This window comes from Amphiura filiformis, chromosome 16, assembly GCF_039555335.1.
Source record: "Amphiura filiformis chromosome 16, Afil_fr2py, whole genome shotgun sequence".
In the NCBI taxonomy this organism is placed as follows: domain Eukaryota; kingdom Metazoa; phylum Echinodermata; class Ophiuroidea; order Amphilepidida; family Amphiuridae; genus Amphiura; species Amphiura filiformis.
This window is the reverse complement of record NC_092643.1, coordinates 25,694,194-25,715,026: the sequence shown is the minus strand read 5'-3', so window position 1 is coordinate 25,715,026 and position 20,833 is coordinate 25,694,194. Positions and strand designations below refer to the sequence as shown.

Genomic DNA, 20,833 nt, shown 5'->3' with positions numbered 1-20,833 from the left:
GTGGGTCTTTGGGAGCTGCGAACCAGGCTGTGAACAAGTAAAATGGGGGCTTTTGGAGCTGCAAACAGTCAAAATCAAGGGTCTTTCTTGGCTTTTTGGTTGAAAATCACCTGAAAAAAACCCAGAAATATGGGGAATGAGCAATTTTGATAAGTTAATGAGAAATTATCAAAATCAAGGGTCTTTCGGAGCTCTATTTTGGTCAAATATAGGGGGTCTTTCAGAGCTGCGAAATCCAAAAAGGGGGATCTTTCCCGTATGGTCATATTGTGTTGAGTGCCCCCCCCCCCCGGAGCCCAGGGTCACAAGCAACACAGCAACACAGGCAACAAACAATCAGAAGAGATACATACAATCTCAGGGTCACAAGCAATGCAGCAACACGGCAACAAACAAAACAAGAGCAACAATGGTGCTGTAGCTCAATTGTTTCTGGATATAGGCATGTCATTGGAACTAATAAATAACAAGTAGACCGCCTAACGGATCTTACGCCATCTTGTGCGGTTTGTATTCCATGGAGATCACTGGCTTGCACCATGCAATGTTGCGCAGTTTATATTGGAAGGAGAATGGTGGATTGAGCAACTGTTTACCATAAGATGATTTATGAAAACATTAATATTTACTAGGCGATCACCCATAATTTAGCATTTCTCGGCTGTCGTGATTAGTTACCTGGCTTATGGTGACTGACTGTACCCACTAAGTTTCATGCCCATATGACAGATTTGACCTAAGATGATCCCTGGTGACCTTAAAATGACCTGTTCCAAAAATTTGGCTACAAATTCATTCATTCATTCATATTTTATTTTCATCAATCAATCATCAAAATGTATGTGATATATATATAAAAATGTTGACTGTTAAATGTTGTATGGCCATATGACAGTTTTTACTAATTTGACCTCAGATGACCCCTGGATGAACTCTGGTGACCTTGACCCACTAACCAATACAAACTTGTTATGTCTCGGGTCATCGATGCACCCACCCACCAAGTTTCATTCCCGTATGACAGTTATTACTAATTTGACCTTAGTTGACCCCTGGATGACCCCAGGTGACCTTGACCAACTAACCAATCACTATGAAATGTTGTCAATGAAAAAAGCACTGAAAAGCAAATCTCAACACTGAAATGACCAGAACAAAAGAAAGTCAACTCTGAAATTGTGTTTCAGAAGTATTTCAGTGTATTTTCAGTATTTTGATACTTGCTATAATGAGCAATGATTCAGAGGATAAATTTACATAACAATAGCACTGGCCAGCTCATTTCAGTGCACGATTAAATCAATTTCAGTGGGATTAAAGAATCACCACTGCCACGGTTGTGACCACTTTCATTGTGATTTACCAAGAGATCAATTCTTTTCAGTAGATTTTCAGTGTGATTTGCCCCCAGGTTAAAGTTTTCTGAGATATTTCAGTGAAAATGAGCATTATTCTCATTTGCATCGCTGCATAACAAAGGGTATGTTTTCAGTGTGATTTTTCACACTGATTTTTTTTTCAGCATGTTTTCAGTGTTGAGGTAAATATCAGTGTGATTTTCATTGTCAAAATTTCATAGTGAATACAAACTTTTTCTGTCTCTGGTCAAGATATCCCCACCCACTAAGTTAGAGGACTGTGCAACCCCTAGTCTCTGAGAAAAACAGTTTTGACTAAATTTGACCACAGATAACCCCTTTCCTTGCACAAATCGAAAATGGTATCAGAGTATTGTTGGCACAAAGTGTTTACAACTCAATTCAAGACTGATGCTGGCTGCCTGGCAAAAAAAACTCAAGTAGACCGCCTATTGCGCAGATTGTATTTGAAGCAGATCACGGGCTTGCGCGACGATTGTGTTACGCCGTTTGTATTGGAATGAGATGGCGGTCTTGGGTGATTATCTTGGGTAATGGAAGTTATTATATTTATGTATTTTGGAAACCTGTATGTTCTCTAATCCTCCGCTAGCTTGATATGCCTATTCAGGGTCACCCCTAACCTCACCCTACCTCATCTCAATCCTACTGCAATTTTTCCTCAATCAAGTTTGCAAATTGCAATTGACTGTATCCTTTTTTTATACTCCTGTACTCTTGGCTGTAAAAAACATATTAATGAAATCTAGGACATCTTCCATCTGAAGTGTGACTGTACACACATACACATAATAGAGGCTGCACAACCAAGTACATTATGACATGAAACATTCAGCATTAAAGTTTTGAGTTTTATCACCTTTCTCATGAATCATGGTTAAATTAAAATTCATAGTTTCAGCTTCACATACATAATCTTAATTTTCTGATAAGAAATAATATGCAAAATTGTTGTATCTAGAATGATACTTCCTACTAATATGTAGGTTTGATGTTTATCTGCAGCCAGTACATGGATCTATTAATAACTAGTGCATAGGGCAGCACATTTTACACCTTTTACTCTTACAGTTATATTTAAATTTACTAGATCATGATATCCTTTGAATCAGGCCTGATTGTTGGTTGATTACATCAATTATGAAGTGTTACTAGTTACTATCAAATTTTTTATCCAATAACCCCCTTATATTCCCTGTAATAGTGAGAATTTCAAGAATTATAGCTGCCTCTTGCCAAATTCTTTAAGTTCATATAACATGTGAGATAAATACCACTTATATCCTAATGCACTAGGGCTTGAATCAAGGCTAGGTCTAAAGGACATTTCACCTTGAGTAAATGTTTACATAACTGATTGGGTTTGGTGACTGGTCAAGATGTGTGATAATTAGGTGTAAATGAGTGAGATGTTTGTTCATTGTCAGGGTTGCCAACCAACAATTTGGTAGCCCAATTAGTTCTGAATATGCACTAATTGGGAGAATTTGAGACACTATTTGCTCATGGCTCGTGCACAGAAGTAAGGGCCTATAGACAGCACAAGCCCAATTGGTGCTTTATCTATTGACTTGCCGAATGTAAGGCAAAGCAACACTGAAAAGCAAACATTGAAGCCGCACTGAAGCAATAAAATTTAACATCTCTTTTACAAAATCGTCAGGTATCGTCAGTAATAAATAACCTCCGGTGCAAAAAATTGCACTGCTGTCCGACCGAAAAACGATAGCAAAGGACTCTAGGCTAGCATCGAATGTGTAACTATCGTGTGCAAATTTAAAGCTAGAGTTCTCGAGTAAAGGCTAGTACAAGGAACCCATACCGTAGTAGCTCTGCACAACTAGGGCAGCACCAATATGAAAATGTCATACCGATAAATAAATGATGTGTCTGTATTTCCCGTTTTTTCCAGCCATGGCTTAATTCCGAATTGTCACCTAATTTGGGTGTACTTTGTCTTGGGTCCAATCTCTATCATGGAAAGTTTGCTATATCTTTCTAAATATAATGATTGTTTGTTCTAGGTTTGTGTTTTAGCGTTTCATATTTGAAAGAACTAATGTTTAATTGCAACATTTCGAAACTACAAACCCAAACTGGGTGCTATGATGTACAAGATTGGGCTACGAGTATGCATTTTACCATGTTAGCAATAGGTATTTCCTTCATGTTGCCAATGCATGACTTTCTTTATTATACTCAAAAACGGATTTTATTATACATGTACTAGAAAGTTGTTTACGTGCATATAGGCTCCTTCACAGTCGGTTTGTGTTGTGTATGTTTACAACTGAGCCACATATAGACTGGGTTACCGGGACTACCAGACAAAGAATCTGTTTTTTGACTATAATTTGGCCTCCTATCAGTTTTACTGATAAGATGGCTAATTGATTTGACTATAATTTGGCCTCCTATCAGTTTTACTGATAAGATGGCTAATTGAAAATAAACACTTATTTTGTAAACAGATAATGCTCTGTGGTTATTTTTGGATGGAAACTTAGGAAATTGCTATTAATGAAATAATTAATATATTAAACATACATTTTGCTTTGCTAACGATTAAAATCCGTTCACAAATAAGGTTTTTAGAACATTTTGAACAATGTTGCTCTATGAAAAAGGATACAATTGCATCCCTGCTGATCTGACTACTGATAAGCTGTCAGCAAGCATGGTGTGACCACTAATTAAACAATAATAATGAGCATTATCTGACCATTCCCTGATCTGACCAGAGCTGGGTATAAATAGTGCACTACTACCAACACTACTTGATGTTGGGAGTGACACTAGTCGTCGAGGGGCGGGATACCAGTAATTGGGGTAGATAGTGGCTTTGGTTTTATACATTTTTGGTACGTGTAGAGCAACCGGGAATCCCTGGGATTGAGTAATCAGTCTTTTTGATTAGGCCAAAGTCGATTTTGAGTTTCCCGTCACCGCCCTCACTTCATTTTCTGACCCTCATTTGAATTCATTATTGTGACTATTTTTAATATACTTTTGATTGAATCTCATTAGGGCTAAACATCCATCTTCAAGTGAGTGAGTGGCAAATAAGAACACATTTTACATTCGTGTTAGTCATATAACGAAAGGCAGAAAAATAATGAATAATGAAAAAGTTACCTCGCTTGTTTTCAGAAATTATGTGATGGGAAACTCAAAATTGACTGTTAGTGGCCTTATGATGTGATTGTAACTACCAGTAAACTATACATTGCGAATAAATATATCTAAAATTAATTACCATGCTTCAATATCAAGGTTAACAGTTACTGATAATAGATAATTGGATTGTCATGAAATGTGGTTGATATGAAATCCCTTAATTAAGCAGCAAACATTCTTAAGGTTATCTGAATATAGATTGTTGGATTGTTGTAAAACTCAGAGGATGTGATTTCAATTGAGCCGTTTGTTACAAGTATGAATTAAATGTAGACCAATTTAGCACACATTTTCCAATTCAGCTTTCGACATGAAAATTTTGAGTATTTCCTAGTATGTCATTGGTGGTATTTACCAATAAATGCCAATATTTCGCACCCGGTTAGTTGTGCCAAACATTCAAATTTACTAGCTTTTCAAGTACTTGCAATGCACAATTATGAAACATGATCTTAATCCATGGCGTTGTCTTTTTAAAGACATTTCTTGTTAAAGTTTGCGTTGAGAACTAAAAGGCTATTCGAAAAGAGCAGGGGATCATCCCGGTGCTGTTGACTGTACTTCAAAAATACACTCATCACTCCCTGATAGTCATATAACGACCAAATGATAAATGACGACTATCATGGAAGACTGAGTTCCGCAGTCTACATCTACTCTAGGTTCTAGAGTAAAAATAAGCACAGCTTGTCTGTACGCAGTGCGCTATAAATACTCATACATATGAGGCCAGCACTAAAAAAAATTAAGGAAGAAGAAGAAAGCAACAGGAGCCTCAGGGCAACAAGCAGTGCCGTACTATTACGCTGACTTTCGTATTCGGCGAGGAGGACGATTTCGACCTCCTGGTTTGTTTACAAACAGAGAGGTAGACAAAAAACTGTTCCGCTTGTCCAAACACTCAGGTGGCTTTGGCTATATACCGGTAGTCTCATGTCGTGCGTCATCTTATGAATAATAATGAGAATTTTACCAAGATCGGGTTTATATGACCTAGTAATAAACTGGCAACTTAGTCAAATAGGGCCACCAGTATACAGGCACACACCACTAAATAATCATTCACACTGAAATGCAGGTATATTTACCTTGAAAAATACCTCTCGTTTGAAACGTAAAGGAGTTTAGTGTTATAATACCATAACAATGCTATGCGGCGCGCATCTTTAAACTTTGGCAATGGGAAATTTGCCAAAGTCGTCTTGTTTATTAATTTGATAAGCATGCTAATTCTTATTATTTCAATAAATAAATCTTAAAATAAATAAATATATAAATTTTAAAAAGAAAAAAGAAAGAAAGAAAGAAGGAGAAAAGAAAAGAAGGAAGAAATAAAGAAAGTTTGTTTTCTTAAATTGTATCGAGATCCATAAAATAAATAAATTATACAGCCTAAATATTAATAAATAAATATTAACTAAATATATAATTCAAAATATAAATAAATACAAGTAAGGTAAATCATCCACGGTAAAGTGCTCAAGCAAGGGAGCTGGAATATATTTAAAATGATACTTGGTATTAAAGTAGGGCCTATATAAAGTAGGCCTACTGTTGTTCACGTCACAGTGGCGTGCGCGGGGGGAGGGGGGGCAAGGGGCGGCACGTGCCCCCCCCCACTTTTGTTGGTCATTCGGGGGAAAACGCTAAAACCGCACCTTACACACCTAAATCAGACTCCATTCGGGGGAACTGAACAACCCATGTCATAAGTGTGACATGTTTAGACGCTCAGGTAGTAGGCCTATGTTATTGATAATGAAAAGGGCAAAAACTCTCAGGTAGTCTCGCGTCGTTTTTTAAAAGATTATAATATCAAGACTCAAGAGCTATCAAGATTTATCACGGAAATGATGAACCCCTATGTCCCCACTAGTCTCACTCGTGTTATTGATAATAATCATAGGCGTAGATGGGGGAATCCCCAATATTTCGCTTGTGGGGATGGTCCATACAGTCACCCCCCCATGTTGACGGCAATAGTCCCTAAGTGGGTTTCTGAACAAATTAACCTCATATTTGGCTATTTTAACCTGAAAAACCTCTTTGCGCGCCTCGCGCGCATTTGTTCAACTTTTGTACCATATTTCATCAGTTTAGCTTCAATACCAATTTTTTTCGCGCGCAAACCATAATTGTACCATAAACTTATTTTGTCGCTAAAAGGTGCTGATTCACTAACTTCAAGAAAACTCCATGATCCCCCCTCAGCTCCCCAATGTCAAAAAGAAATCTACGCCACTGACCATCGCCCGGTATAATCTCATATTAATGAAAAAATATAAGAATTATATCACGGACTATAGAAGACCCACTAGATCGCCCGGTAGTCTCATGTTAATGGAAAAAAATATCACAGACATTATAGAGAGACACCTTGTATCGCCCGGTAGTCTCATGTTAAATGGAAAAAATGTATCACGGACATTAATTGATCCCCTATATCGCCCGGTAGTCTCATGTCAATGAAAAAAACTTAACGGACATGATGGAAAGACCCCCTATGTCGCCCGGTAGTCTCATGTTAATAAAAAAAATATTATACGGATATGATAGAAAGACCCCCCCTCCCCCCCATATAACCCGGTAGTCTCATGTTAATGAAAAAAATATCACGGACATGATAGAAAGACCCCCTATATGGCCCGGTACCCTCATGTTAAAATGGTTAATGAATAAAATATCACGGACATGATAGAAAGACCCCTATAATCGCTTGGTAGTCTCATGTCAATGAAAACAATATCACGGACATGATAGAAAGACCCTGATATCGCCCGGTAGTCTCATGTCAATGAAAAATATATCACGGACGTGATAGAAAGACCCTCTATATCGCCCGGTAGTCTCATGTCAATGAAAAATATATCACGGACATGATAGAAAGACCCCCTATATGGCCCGGTACCCTCATGTTAAAATGGTTAATGAAAAAAATATCACGGACGTGATAGAAAGACCCCTATAATCGCCCGGTAGTCTCATGTCAATGAAAAAAATATCACGGACATGATAGAAAGACCCCCTATATGGCCCGGTACCCTCATGTTAAAATGGTTAATGAAAAAAATATCACGGACGTGATAGAAAGACCCCCTATAATCGCCCGGTAGTCTCATGTCAATGAAAAAATATATCACGGACATGATAGAAAGACCCCCTATATGGCCCGGTAGTCTCATGTTAATGAAAAATATCACGGACATGATAGAAAGACCTCCTATATATGGCCCGGTAGCCTCATGTTAACATGGTTAATGAAAAAAATATCACGGACATGATAGAAAGACCCCCTATATCGCCCGGTAGTCTCATGTCAATGAAAACAATATCACGGACATGATAGAAAGACCCCCGATATCGCCCGGTAGTCTCATGTCAATGAAAAAAAAATATCACGGACATGATAGAAAGGCCCCTATATCGTCCGGTAGTCTCATGTCAATGAAAAAAATATCACAGACATGAAAGAAAGACCCCCGATATTGCTCGGTAGTCTCATGTCAATGAAAAAATATATCACGGACATGATAGAAAGACCCCCTATATGGCCCGGTAGTCTCATGTTAACATGGTTAATAAAAAAAATATCACGGACATGATAGAAAGGCCCCTATATCGTCCGGTAGTCTCATGTCAATGAAAAAAATATCAGAGACATGAAAGAAAGACCCCGATATTGCCCGGTAGTCTCATGTTAATGAAAAATATCACGGACATGATGGAAAGACCCCTATATGGCCCGGTAGTCTCATGTTAACATGGTTAATGAAAAAATATCACGGACATGATAGAAAGACCCCCTATATGGCCCGGTACCCTCATGTTAAAATGGTTAATGAAAAAATATCACGGACGTGATAGAAAGACCCCTATAATCGCCCGGTAGTCTCATGTCAATGAAACAATATCACGGACATGATAGAAAGACCCCCGATATCGCCCGGTAGTCTCATGTCAATGAAAAAATATATCACGGACATGATAGAAAGACCCCCTATATGGCCCGGTAGTCTCATGTTAATGAAAATAAGAGGTCCAAGTGAATCCATCTATGCACACAAATATATCACGGGCATGATAGAAAGACCCTCTATATCGCCCGGTAGTCTCATGTTAATGAAAACAATATCACGGACATGATAGAAAGACCCCCTATATGGCCCGGTAGTCTCATGTTAACATGGTTAATGAAAAAATATCACGGACATGATAGAAAGGCCCCTATATCGTCCGGTAGTCTCATGTCAATGAAACAAATATCACAGACATGAAAGAAAGACCCCCGATATTGCTCGGTAGTCTCATGTTAATGAAAAAATATCACGGACATGATGGAAAGACCCCCTATATCACCCGGTAGTCTCTTGTTAATGAAAATAAGAGGTCCAAGTGAATCCATCTATGCACACAAATATATCACGGGCATGATAGAAAGACCCTCTATATCGCCCGGTAGTCTCAAGCCAATGAAAAACAAAAATCACGGACATGATAGAAAGACCCCGATATCGCCCGGTAGTCTCATGTTAAGGAAAAAAATATCACGGACATTATTGAAAGACTTTGAGTTTTGGAGAGTGCGAGTGTAATTACACTCCTCCTTAAATGATCATAAGGAGTGCGATTTATCACACTCCTTAATTTCTAAGCTTACATCACATTTCAGCATATAATCACACTCCTCATTCACAAAATAGCACTCCTCATGATTTTATTTATTTATTTATTTATTTATTTATTTATTTATTTATTTATTTATTTATTTATTTATTTATTTATTTATTTATTTATTTACGGCCTATTTATTTAGTTACTTATCTTCTTATTAATTAATTAATTAATTAATTAATTAATTACTTATCTTCTTATTTATTTATTTATTTATTTATTTATTTATTTATTTATTTATTTATTTATTTATTTATTTATTTATTTATTTATTTGTTTGTTTGTTTGTTTTGGGCCTATTTATTTATTTATATATCTTTTTATTTATTGATTGATTTATTTATTTATTTATTGATTGATTTATTTATTGATTTTGGGCCTATTTATTCATTTATATGACCCCCACCCCCGATCTACGCCTATGATTATTATCAATAACACGAGTGAGACTACCGGGCGATATAGGGGTCTTCTATCATGTCCGTGACATTTTTGTCATTAACTTGAAACTACCGGTCGATATAGGGTTTTTTTCTATCATGTCCGTGTCATTAACATGAAACTACCGGTTGATATAGGGGGTCTTTCTATCATGTCCGTGATATTTATTTTCATTGACATGAGACTACCGGGCGATATGGAGGGGGGGGGGGCGGTCTTTCTGTCATGTCCGTGATATATCTGTGTTCATAGAGTGATTTACTTACACACGACATGAGACTACCGGAGTCTGGTCCTCTTATTTTCATTAACATGAGACTACCTGGCGATCGAGGGGTCTTTCTGTCATGTCTGTGATATATCTGTGTTCATAGAGTGATTTACTTACATACGACATGAGACTACCGGAGTCTGGTCCTCTTATTCAGTTTCATTAACATGAGACTACCGGGCGATATGGGGGGGGGTAACCTATCATATCCTTGATTATATTTATTCATGAGACTACCGGGCGATGTACTGGTCTTTCTATCATGTCCGTGAGTATTTTTTATTAACATGAGACTACCGGGATACTGGGGTCTTTCTAACATGTCCGTGATATATCTTTAAATAATTATAGGGTGGGTGGGGGAGGCTTCATAATGTCTTTTTACCCTGCCTAGCAAAGATATTGTTTTCTTCTACAAACTACATCAGACTACCGGGGAGATTTGGACCTCTTATTTTCATTACATGAGACTACCGTTCGATATAGGGGGTCTTCTATCATGTCCGTGAGTATATTTTTTCATTGACATGAGACTACCGGTCGATATAGGGGGCTCTCTATCATGCCCGTGAGTATTTTATTTTAATTAACATGAGACTACCGGGCGATCTAGGGGGTCTTCCAGCTCTTCCTATCATGTCCGTGATATTTATTTCATTGACATGAGACTACCGGGCAATATAGGGGGTCTTCCTATCATATCCGTGATATTTTTTTTCATTAACATGAAACTACCGGTCGAGGGCTTTCTATCATGTTCGTGATATAGTTTTCATTAACATGAGACTACCGGTCGACATAGTGGGTCTTCCTATCATGTCCGTGATATTTATTTCATTGACATGAGACTACCGGGCGATATAGGGGGTCTTTCTATCACGTCCGTGAGTTTTTTTATTAACATGAGACTACCAGGTGATATAGGGGGTCTTCTGTCATGTCCGTGAGTACATTTTTTATTAACATGAAACTACCGGTCGATATAGGGGGCTTTCTATCATGTCCATGACATTTGTTTTCATTAACATGAGACTACCGGTCGATATAGGGGGGTCTTCCTATCATGTCCGTGAATTTTTTTTCATTAACACGAGACTACCGGTTGATATAGGGGGGCTCTCTATCATGTCTGTGATATTTTTTCATTAACATGAAACTACCGGTCGATATAGGGGGCTTTCTACCATTTCCGTGATATTGTTTTTATTAACATGAGACTACCGGGCAATATAGGGGGTCTTCCTATGATCCGTGATATTAATCATTAACATGAGACTACCGGGCGATATAAGGGGTCTTTCTATCACGTCCGTGAGTACTTTCTTTTTATTAACATGAGACTACCGGGTGATATAGGGGGTCTTCTATCATGTCCGTGATATTTATTTCATTGACATGAGTCTACCGGGCGATATAGGGGGTCTTTCTATCATGTCCGTGATATCTGATATTGTTTTCATTAACATGAGACTACCGGTCGATGTAGGGGGTCCGCCTATCATGTCCGTGAGTATTTTTTTACATTAACATGAGACTACCGGGCTATATAGGGGGTCTTCTATCATGTCCATGAGTATATTTTTTCATTAACATGAGACTACCGGTCGATATAGGCATTATAGGGGCTCTCTATCATGTCCGTGAGTATTTTTTAAAAATTAACATGAGTATATTTTTTTTTTTCATTAACATGAGACTACCGGTCGATATCGGTAGAGGGTCTTCCTACCATGTCCGTGATATTATTTTCATCAACATGAGACTACCGGTCGATATAGGGGCTCTCTATCATGTCCGTGAGTATTTTTTTTTACATTAACATGAGACTACCGGTTGATATAGGGGTCTTTCTATCATGTCCGTGAGTATTTTTTACATTAACATGAGACTACCGCGGGCGATATAGGGGGTCTTCTATCATGTCCGTGAGTATATTTTTTCATTGACATGAGACTACCGGTCGATATAGGGGGCTCTCTATCATGTCCGTGAGTAATTTTTTTTTAATTAACATGAGACTACCGGGCGATATAGGGGGTCTTCTATCATGTCCGTAAGTATTCATTAACATGAGACTACCGGTCGACATATGGGGGCTTTCTATCATGTCCGTGATATTTATTTCATAAACATGAAACTACCGGTCGATATAGGCATTATAGGGGGCTCTCTATCATGTCCGTGAGTATTTTTTTTAAATTAACATGAGTATATATTTTTTTCATTAACATGAGACTACCGGTCGATATCGATAGAGGGTCTTCCTATCATGTCCGTGATATTATTTTCATCAACATGAGACTACCGTACCGGTCGATATAGGGGGCTCTCTATCATGTCCGTGAGTATTTTTTTTTACATTAACATGAAACTACCGGTTGATATAGGGGGTCTTTCTATCATGTCCGTGAGTATTTTTTTTACATTAACATGAGACTACCGGGCGATATAGGGGGTCTTCTATCATGTCCATGAGTATATTTTTTCATTAACATGAGACTACCGGTCGATATAGGGGCTCTCTATCATGTCCGTGAGTATTTTTTTAAATTAACATGAGACTACCGGGCGATATAGGGGGTCTTCTATCATGTCCGTGAGTACATTTTTTTATTAACATCACCGGTCGATATATGGGGGGCTTTCTATCATGTCCGTGATATTGTTTTCATTAACATGAGACTACTGGTCGACATAGGGGTCTTCCTATCATATCCGTGATATTTATTTCATAGACATGAGACTACCGGTCGATATATAATAGGCATTATAGGGGGCTCTCTATCATGTCCGTGAGTATTTTTTTTAATTAACACGAGATTACCGGGCGATATAGGGGTCTTCTATCATGTCCATGAGTATATTTTTTTCATTAACATGAGACTACCGGGGGTCTTCCTATCATGTCCGTTATATTATTTTCATTAATATGAGACTACCGGTCGACATAGGGGGTCTTCCTATCATATCCGTGATATTTTTTATTAACATGAAACTACCGGTCGATATACATGATATAGGGGGGCTTTCTATCATGTTCGTGATATAGTTTTCATTAACATGAGACTACCGGTCGATCATGCCCGTGATATTTATTTCATTGACATGAGACTCTCTATCACGTCAGTGAGTATTTTTTTATTAACATGAGACTACCGGGTGATATATGGGGTCTTCTATCATGTCCGTGTATGTTTTTTTCATTAACATGAGACTACCGGGCGATATAGGGGGTCTGCCTTTCATGACCGTGATATTTATTTCATTCACATGAGACTACCGGGCGATATAGGGGGTATTTATTGTGCGTGAGTATTTTTTTTTATTAACATGACTGAGACTACCGGTTGATATAGGGGGTATTCCTATCATGTCCGTGATATTTTATTCATTAACATGAGACTACCGGGTGATATAGGGTCTTTCTATTTATTCATTAATATGAGACTACTGGGCGATGTTCTGGTTGTCCGTGAGTATATTTATTTTCATTAACATGAGACAACCGCGATGGGGGGGGGGTCTTTTAACATGTCCGTGATATATCTTTAAATGCAGGTGGGGGGGCTTCTTTACAAACAATATGAAATGTTATCATGAGACATCTGGTTCGTTTTACCCTGCCTAGCATAGATACTGTCTTCTTCTACAAACGACATCAGACTACCGGAGCTGGGCCTCTTATTTTCATTAACATGAGGACCGGGTGATATAGGGGGTCGTCTCTCATGTCCGTAATATTATTTTTGTCATAAACATGAGACTACCGGGCGATATAGGTGCTCTTTCTATCATGTCCGTGATATATCTGTGTGCATAGAGGGATTCATTTAGATATGAGACTACCGGAGAGTTTGACATTTTATTATCAATAAAATAAAAGGGTATTTCTTTATATATCTTTAAATATAGTGAGGGGGCTTCTTTATAAACAATATTTATGAAATATTATCATGAGACAGTCGACATCATATGGGGTCTTTTTTATTCTGCCTAGCAATGTCTTCTTCACAAACAACCCAAGACTACCAGTGAGTCTGTGAGCTCTTATTATTAGGCCTATTATATAAAATATTTCTTTGTTTAATCTTGTGGTAGGTCGGGCAGCTTTATAGAATAATGAGTGATTATGATATAACATGGCGTAGAAAAATGACCGGGTACTGAAAATAGCAATTCGATTTCAAAGAGGAAAACTAGTTTCATTTATTTTAACTACTTCAATGTGGCAACACCCACATACTGACACGGCCTTGAACGTCTACGCGAAATACAAGTTACACGACAGTTAGGGACGCACCAATAGATACCAATGGGGGACTGTCGACTGGGTAGGGTCGATTTGTTTAGCACCTCGGTATTAGCATTATTTTAACACCTCGGTGAAGCAATTTTGGGTTTTTTTAACACCTTGGTGAAGCAATTTTTTGTTATCATCGTTAAATAAGTTCTCTATTTTCAGCAATACTAGCAATTTGTGTGGGATTAAACAACTTTATAATGTTGTTTATGATATAGGCCGCCTAAGTCTATATTTTTACCATTTTAACGTTTTATATAGCACCTAAATTCTCACGTGCCGTAAAAAGCATTACTAAAGTATCTTTAGGTTAAATGACACCAGTGCAGCATGACTCCCGTGGATAGGTCTGAACTGGACATGTTGACAAATTCGCGCAAAGCGCGAGAAAATTTGCAATTTTAAGCCAAACTAATCAAATAGGCCGTCAATTTTCCTTAATTAAACTGTGATTTTTTTCTACCCTTGACATGAAATCTTTTCTTTGCTCTGAATTGCTCAGATGGCGAGACAATTTTTTCCATAAAACTATCAAGCCCCCCCCCCCCCTTATATCTTATAGTGCGTCCCTTGGTCTTCTCATGCATTCGTTGCAGTGATAGAAAAAATTTTGAGCCACAGTTGCAATTTTAATTGTTTCCCCAAAATTTTACTTACAGCCCTATCACCAAACATGTCAGTTGACCTAAATTAGTAAGATAATGTCAAGAATATTTCTGGGCCCCTCGATCCCGATCACATTTACTGGGTTTTACCAGGGTTTTACGCTTTACGTAGCGTAGCCTACTGTATAGGTGTGTGATACCTGATAGGCCTATCGATACCATTGCCTGGGCAGTTCATGCCAACTGCTCATTGTGCGAGCGAGCAGTGAGGGAGAAAATGTCGTGTCAACTCTTCGAATTGTCTCTACCAATTACCTTAGAATATTATGAACTATTATTTTATTTCTAACCAAAATACCCAGCCAGAGAAACCCACTCGGAGACACCCCAGCCATCGCGCGCCAAACTGTACTGCATCATGGTGTCGGAGTGGTTTAATATGCCACTGGCTGTCCTGAAAGTGGCCCTGATATTACTCATTAATATTCATATTAACATAATGACGTACAGCATGAGACTACCGGTATATAGCAGTCCCGAAAGTGGCCCTGATATTACTCATTAATATTCATATTAACATAATGACGTACAGCATGAGACTACCGGTATATAGCAGTGTCGACACGCTAGACTAAATCCGTCAGTCTCCTAACCTATGCGCACGGCCGCTTCTCTGTGCCGGTTCGGAGACTGACAAAAATATAGCGCATAGAGTGTAGCAGTAGAATTTGACCATACGTCATGAAACGTCACCTCATGAATATGGATTTTTCAAGCATATAAGATCGAAATTCACATCGGCGATGCGCTGGCTCAGTTTATTTTTACTGTCGCTTAGATGTAAATTTCGATTGTAATTTCCCTAAAAAGATAACTTTTACTAATCTTTCTTGACTTTCAATGAAGCATGTAGAAACTTTGAGTAAGTGGGCACACCTGGACTCCACTTGGGCATATACAGTGCTCAATTTTACGTTTATTTGATAAGGACAAATATCGTAACCGGGGATGGCACCATGCAATGCATGCATGCTATACACACATGCACATAAGTGTGTATTGAAAACTGCAGAGGTGCTCCTGAAAATGTGAAACGAGTACGACATGAGCCTGATCGTCAAAATACTTCTCCACCGCCCTGCACATTAATGGCATCTGCAACCTGACATACCAGAGATGAATGGGTGAATACTGAGTCTGAGATTTGTGCCGTTTGTGGTAAGTTTACTCGGACAGAAGTCTGAACTGTCACAACTTCAACTGTAGTGTTGAGCGTTGTATGGTTGTACTGCTGGTTTGTTTAATACTGGCATCATAATACTAATCATGGCGTGTCCGTCCGTCCGTCCCTCTGTCCGCTGGCGCTATCACATGCGCTGTGGCTCGCTAATCGCGTACTGGCGCGGTGCGTATCGCGCGGCGAAGCTATCACGAGTGCGCGTATACCCACGGGCGTCATGGGCGAAAAGCAGCATCGGAAAGCATTACAGTGTGGTTAATCGTGCAGGTGCATCTCATCGGATTCCAAAACGGCACACATGCAGAGGCCTATTAGTAGTTTAAAAGGTCAGGGCAAGTAGGCCTATATGGGTAACGGGTGTTGGGTAATTGAGAGATAGTCACAAGAACCACCCAACCCGAGAACCGCGAAATCTAGTTATAGATATATAAGGCGGAAATTATTCGGGTTTTGTTACTGCGTGCGTCAATAAAGTCCCAACTCATGCTTGTGTAAATTTACATTTAATATTAAGCGTGTGCCAGTCACGCATTGCATTTACACAACAACTAGCGTAAGCACTGCGCCCAACAGGATGCTAGCTAGATGAGTCTTATTTTTTCCGCCTAATGCTGGTTTCATACTTTTTGCCGCTCAGCGGCACGACGCTTCACCGTGCCATTTGTACTTGTCTGCAAGCCGAGCGGCACACCACTGAGCGGCAGTGGCATGACTCTGAATGGCACTCTTTCCGTGCAGCACCACTCCAACAATTGTATTTTGTTCTCATACGTCAGAGCGACACCGCTCTGAATTGATTTGGAACTCTTTGAAACCAGGTCACCAAACTCAAGGTGTAGGGTCTTAATAGTGTGCGCATTTTGGTGATTGCAACAAATTATCAAATCACAGGTACCGTATTCGTTCCATTGCCCAGGGTGCTTAACAAAATCATTTAAAATCATTTTGGGTGGGTGCTGATTTTTTACATTTCTTAGGCCAAGAAGATGTAAATAAAGGCCCAAAATATTCATCTATCATCGTGGTGTGTCATATGTTTCAGATTTGCATGGGCAGAACTAATAATGTAATATTATCAGTTTGCTTGATGTAAAGTCACTACAAATTATGTAGGTGGGCTGTTAATGGAACAAATACGATGCACGGTACGCCAACCTAATCCTTCAGCCGCAGAGCGTACACATACAATGGTGGTCTGTTGGAGGTGGCACACTGAAAGTAGGCCCAACTGATGTTAACTATCAAACTTGAAGCAAGTAAAAAAAAAACTATGGTCAATGTTTATGAATTCTAAAAATAGGCCTAAATGTAAATAAACCAAGACTACTAAATGTTTTGTATTGTTTGTTTTTCAGTACACAACATGACTGTATAGTGTTCAGCAACTTGAAGTTTCACAACTCAGATGACAATCAATTATCAGGTATGTACAAATTAAACAACAAAAAACATTGTGAGAGAAAGATATGATCACATCCATATTGAATTTTGAACTGGAAGTCATGCATACAGGTCATAAGTTTTGTGTTATTTAGACCAAAATGTTTTGTGTTTATTAAGACAAAAATGTAAACCAAATAACCAATGTAGGCCGAGTATGCCCAAGAGGGGGGCAGAGTGCCCGGGCTTTTTTCCCTGACAAAAAATGGAAGAAAAACTACCTTTCTGACAAAAAATGAAAGAAAAAAGTGCACCTCTGACAAAAAAATGAAAGAGAAAATCTGAGGGCAAAGGAAAAGAAAAGAAAAGGGCAAGGAGCTCCTTTCCACCAATATTCACCCAAAACATAAAAAAAAATAGTGTAAAATGCATGAATGGTGTTGTTACATGTGCAAAAACAACAACATTTTAACTGTTCAAATGAGGGCATTCATGAGGCCTCATCGTACCACTTCGAGATGAGGCCTAAAAATGTTTGATCGGCGTAGTCCGACCGAATGACCCCCAAAAGAGTCCCGACCCTGACTTTTTTTTTTTTTGCAAAATGAAAAAATAAATGAATTAAATTTTTTTAAAGAAGAAAAGTTCAGCTAAATGGGTCATCTGGTTACGCCAATCAAGCAATTTTTATGCCTATTTCAACAACTTTTGAAATTGGAATGTGTTACGATTTTGAAAGCCAACATGCTGTAATTCCGTACATGATTGCATATCAATATTCTTTACTTTTATTGATTTAGCGTTCTTTTTTGTTGTTATTTTGCAGATCAAGAAGATGGATTTCAACTATAACAAGTTTTGCCTACAGCAACAATAGATGAATGATTAGCAAGCAATGGGTGCTGGCATTTTGCTGAACTGAAAATATGAAAAAGACCAATAATATTGTAACATTCACAATCATTGTTTAAGAGAGCGATTTTGTAACTCTTAATTCACATTCCTCCAGGAGTGAAATTCATACCGTAGTTTTCCTTACTGATGTTAAGGCCAGAGTAATGGAAGACACATTCGTCCACGACCGAATTTGAGATTTTTTGATATTTATCAACACTAAGATGTATTCTTTCACTTGAAACTGATAAAATACAACTTGCTAATATTTATTCGTATTTTTGCTTGATTTATTTCACTCTTTTCAACTCTAAAAAGTCACATGGCTCAAGACAGCTTAGTAAATTGGCGGAAATAATGAGTCAGAAATGCGCGAATGCGAAATATTGTGTGATGCAGCACGATTCGCTGTCAAGCGTGTGACGCCACCGTTAACTCTGCGCAGTATGTCCAACGCAGTCAAGGCGCATTCGGTATGTTGTTAACGCCAGCAAATGTGGTGTAAACAAAACAAAAATTTGCAGTCAAAATGCCACTTAGATTTTTTAATTATTTTGAATTTTGGCACACTGAAAGCAGAGATTTTAGATTCATTGGTGCAAAAAGATGTATATTTAGACCATGCACCAGATAAAGCTTTTACAAGTGTGAAAGTCTTACCGTTTTAAAATTTAAGGACGTTTTGTGCATAATTTTGACATTTTTTTACTAAAACGTCGATTTTTCAGAGTTCACTTTTGACAATATTATGCGATTTTTGTGACAAGATAACTCGAAAAAATATGCAAGCAAAGGGTAAACTTTTTGCACTATCCTTTAGAGTACATCAAAGTCTAGGGAAGGTTTTTTCAATTTTTCAAACTATTTGTTTTAAACAAAAATATACACCATTATGTGCAATTTTTAGCTTAATAGAGTGACAAAATGGCTTTTTTCACATGTTTTTTTCAATATTTCGAAAAAAGAGACGAATTTCAAAAAAATGAAAAAACCTTCCCTAAGTTCATGCCTCTTCTTCATGAAAAGCTAACTGAATTTTTTTACTCCGAACGGATTTTTTTTCTAAGTTGTCACAAAAAATTGGGGTAAAAAGTGAATTTTTGTGATTTTTCAAAACTTTAGATTTTTGAACAAATCTGACGTCACCATGGGATTCCTTGACTCATTTCCTTTCCAAAAATGTATAGTTTTATATACTTTGGACATACAATTCAGAAATAATGAAGCTCGAAAAGGTCCATGTTCTCTCCCATTTAATACTCTGCCCTTAACAGTAACAGTATCCTGCAGGGTTCATCAAAAATAAATGAAATAAAAGATTGGGTCAGATTTTATCCAAGTCCACCTCATCTCAGTCATCTGAGTCAGAGCGATTCCATTTGTATCCAGGTCAGTCAGCCACTTCCGAATTCATTTGTGTCTGAGTCTAGACTCGAATCCAAGTCCAACAAGACTATGGCAGATTTCATCATGATTTCATGCTCATAATCGGAAGTTACAGATTTTATATTAAAGATTCCAAAAAAATTGCCACCAATCCCATTGTAGATGTTCAGTCACAAAAACAGGTGTTATATTTCTTGTAACTCTACATCCATACATTGTGAATCTTAATGACGCAATCGTTAATGCATGTAGAGTCACAAGAATTAAAACACCTGGCGGTGTTGTTTTCTTATGAATAATGATTACTCTTCATGATTTTGTTGTTTATTATGTAGGGTGTCATTTTTGGGTAATTTACTGCCCGGGTACCCGGCGCATTTTTTGGGCGGGTAACTGGGTACCCAAAATTGCAAAAAAAAGTAATTTATTTTTTCGGTTTTGTAGTGACCCTGGACATAGACCTAAATGCTAGGATCATTCATAATTAAAATAAAAAAAAAAAAATTTGCACGGTGTTTTGTGTTTTTAATATGAAAATTTATACTTTCTTTCATGTCATACTCTATTAATGATATCAAAATGCATTGAATTTGAAAAATGCACAAAACATTGTGCAAATTTTTTTTTGGGTCAACCATGAATGATCCTAGCATTTAGGTCTAGGTCCAGGGACACTGCAAAACCAAAAAAAAATTAAATTTCGGTACCGGGCAGTGTAATCTCGAAGGGTACCCATGAGTTCGGCCCAAAAATGCCAGCCTTATTATTATGTCAATGCAACTATTGGGTTGATCTGTGTTTGTCATTACCCAGCTTTTTGGCTGTCCGTGCTTCTTGCCATGTGCATTCACTTTCTTCTGGACACAGATCATCTCCATGTACCGTATTTAATTTTAAAATAACTTTCATAATGTGTGATTTGATTGTATGAGCAGTAGTTGATTAAGAGCAGGGGCTGGTGGTTATTCTCTTTGTACCAGAGATGTAAGTTTTCGGGAAATTTCCTGGGTTTGTTTTGGTTTGGTTCTTTTTCGTGGAATTTTCATGCCTTTCACAGGAGTTTTTTCGTGGCTTACATCTCTGTCGTGT

The 20,833-nt window shown here is 38.0% G+C and overlaps 1 long non-coding RNA gene across 1 annotated transcript; it reads left to right on the top strand.

Annotated features, from left to right (window-relative positions):
- The first annotated feature begins 15,637 nt into the window (after positions 1-15,637).
- LOC140136531 (uncharacterized) lies at positions 15,638-18,492 on the top strand. Its single transcript, XR_011856678.1, has 3 exons — positions 15,638-16,062; positions 17,440-17,507; positions 18,291-18,492. It is a non-coding gene; the product is annotated as an uncharacterized lncRNA (long non-coding RNA).
- Positions 18,493-20,833: the final 2,341 nt, after the last annotated feature.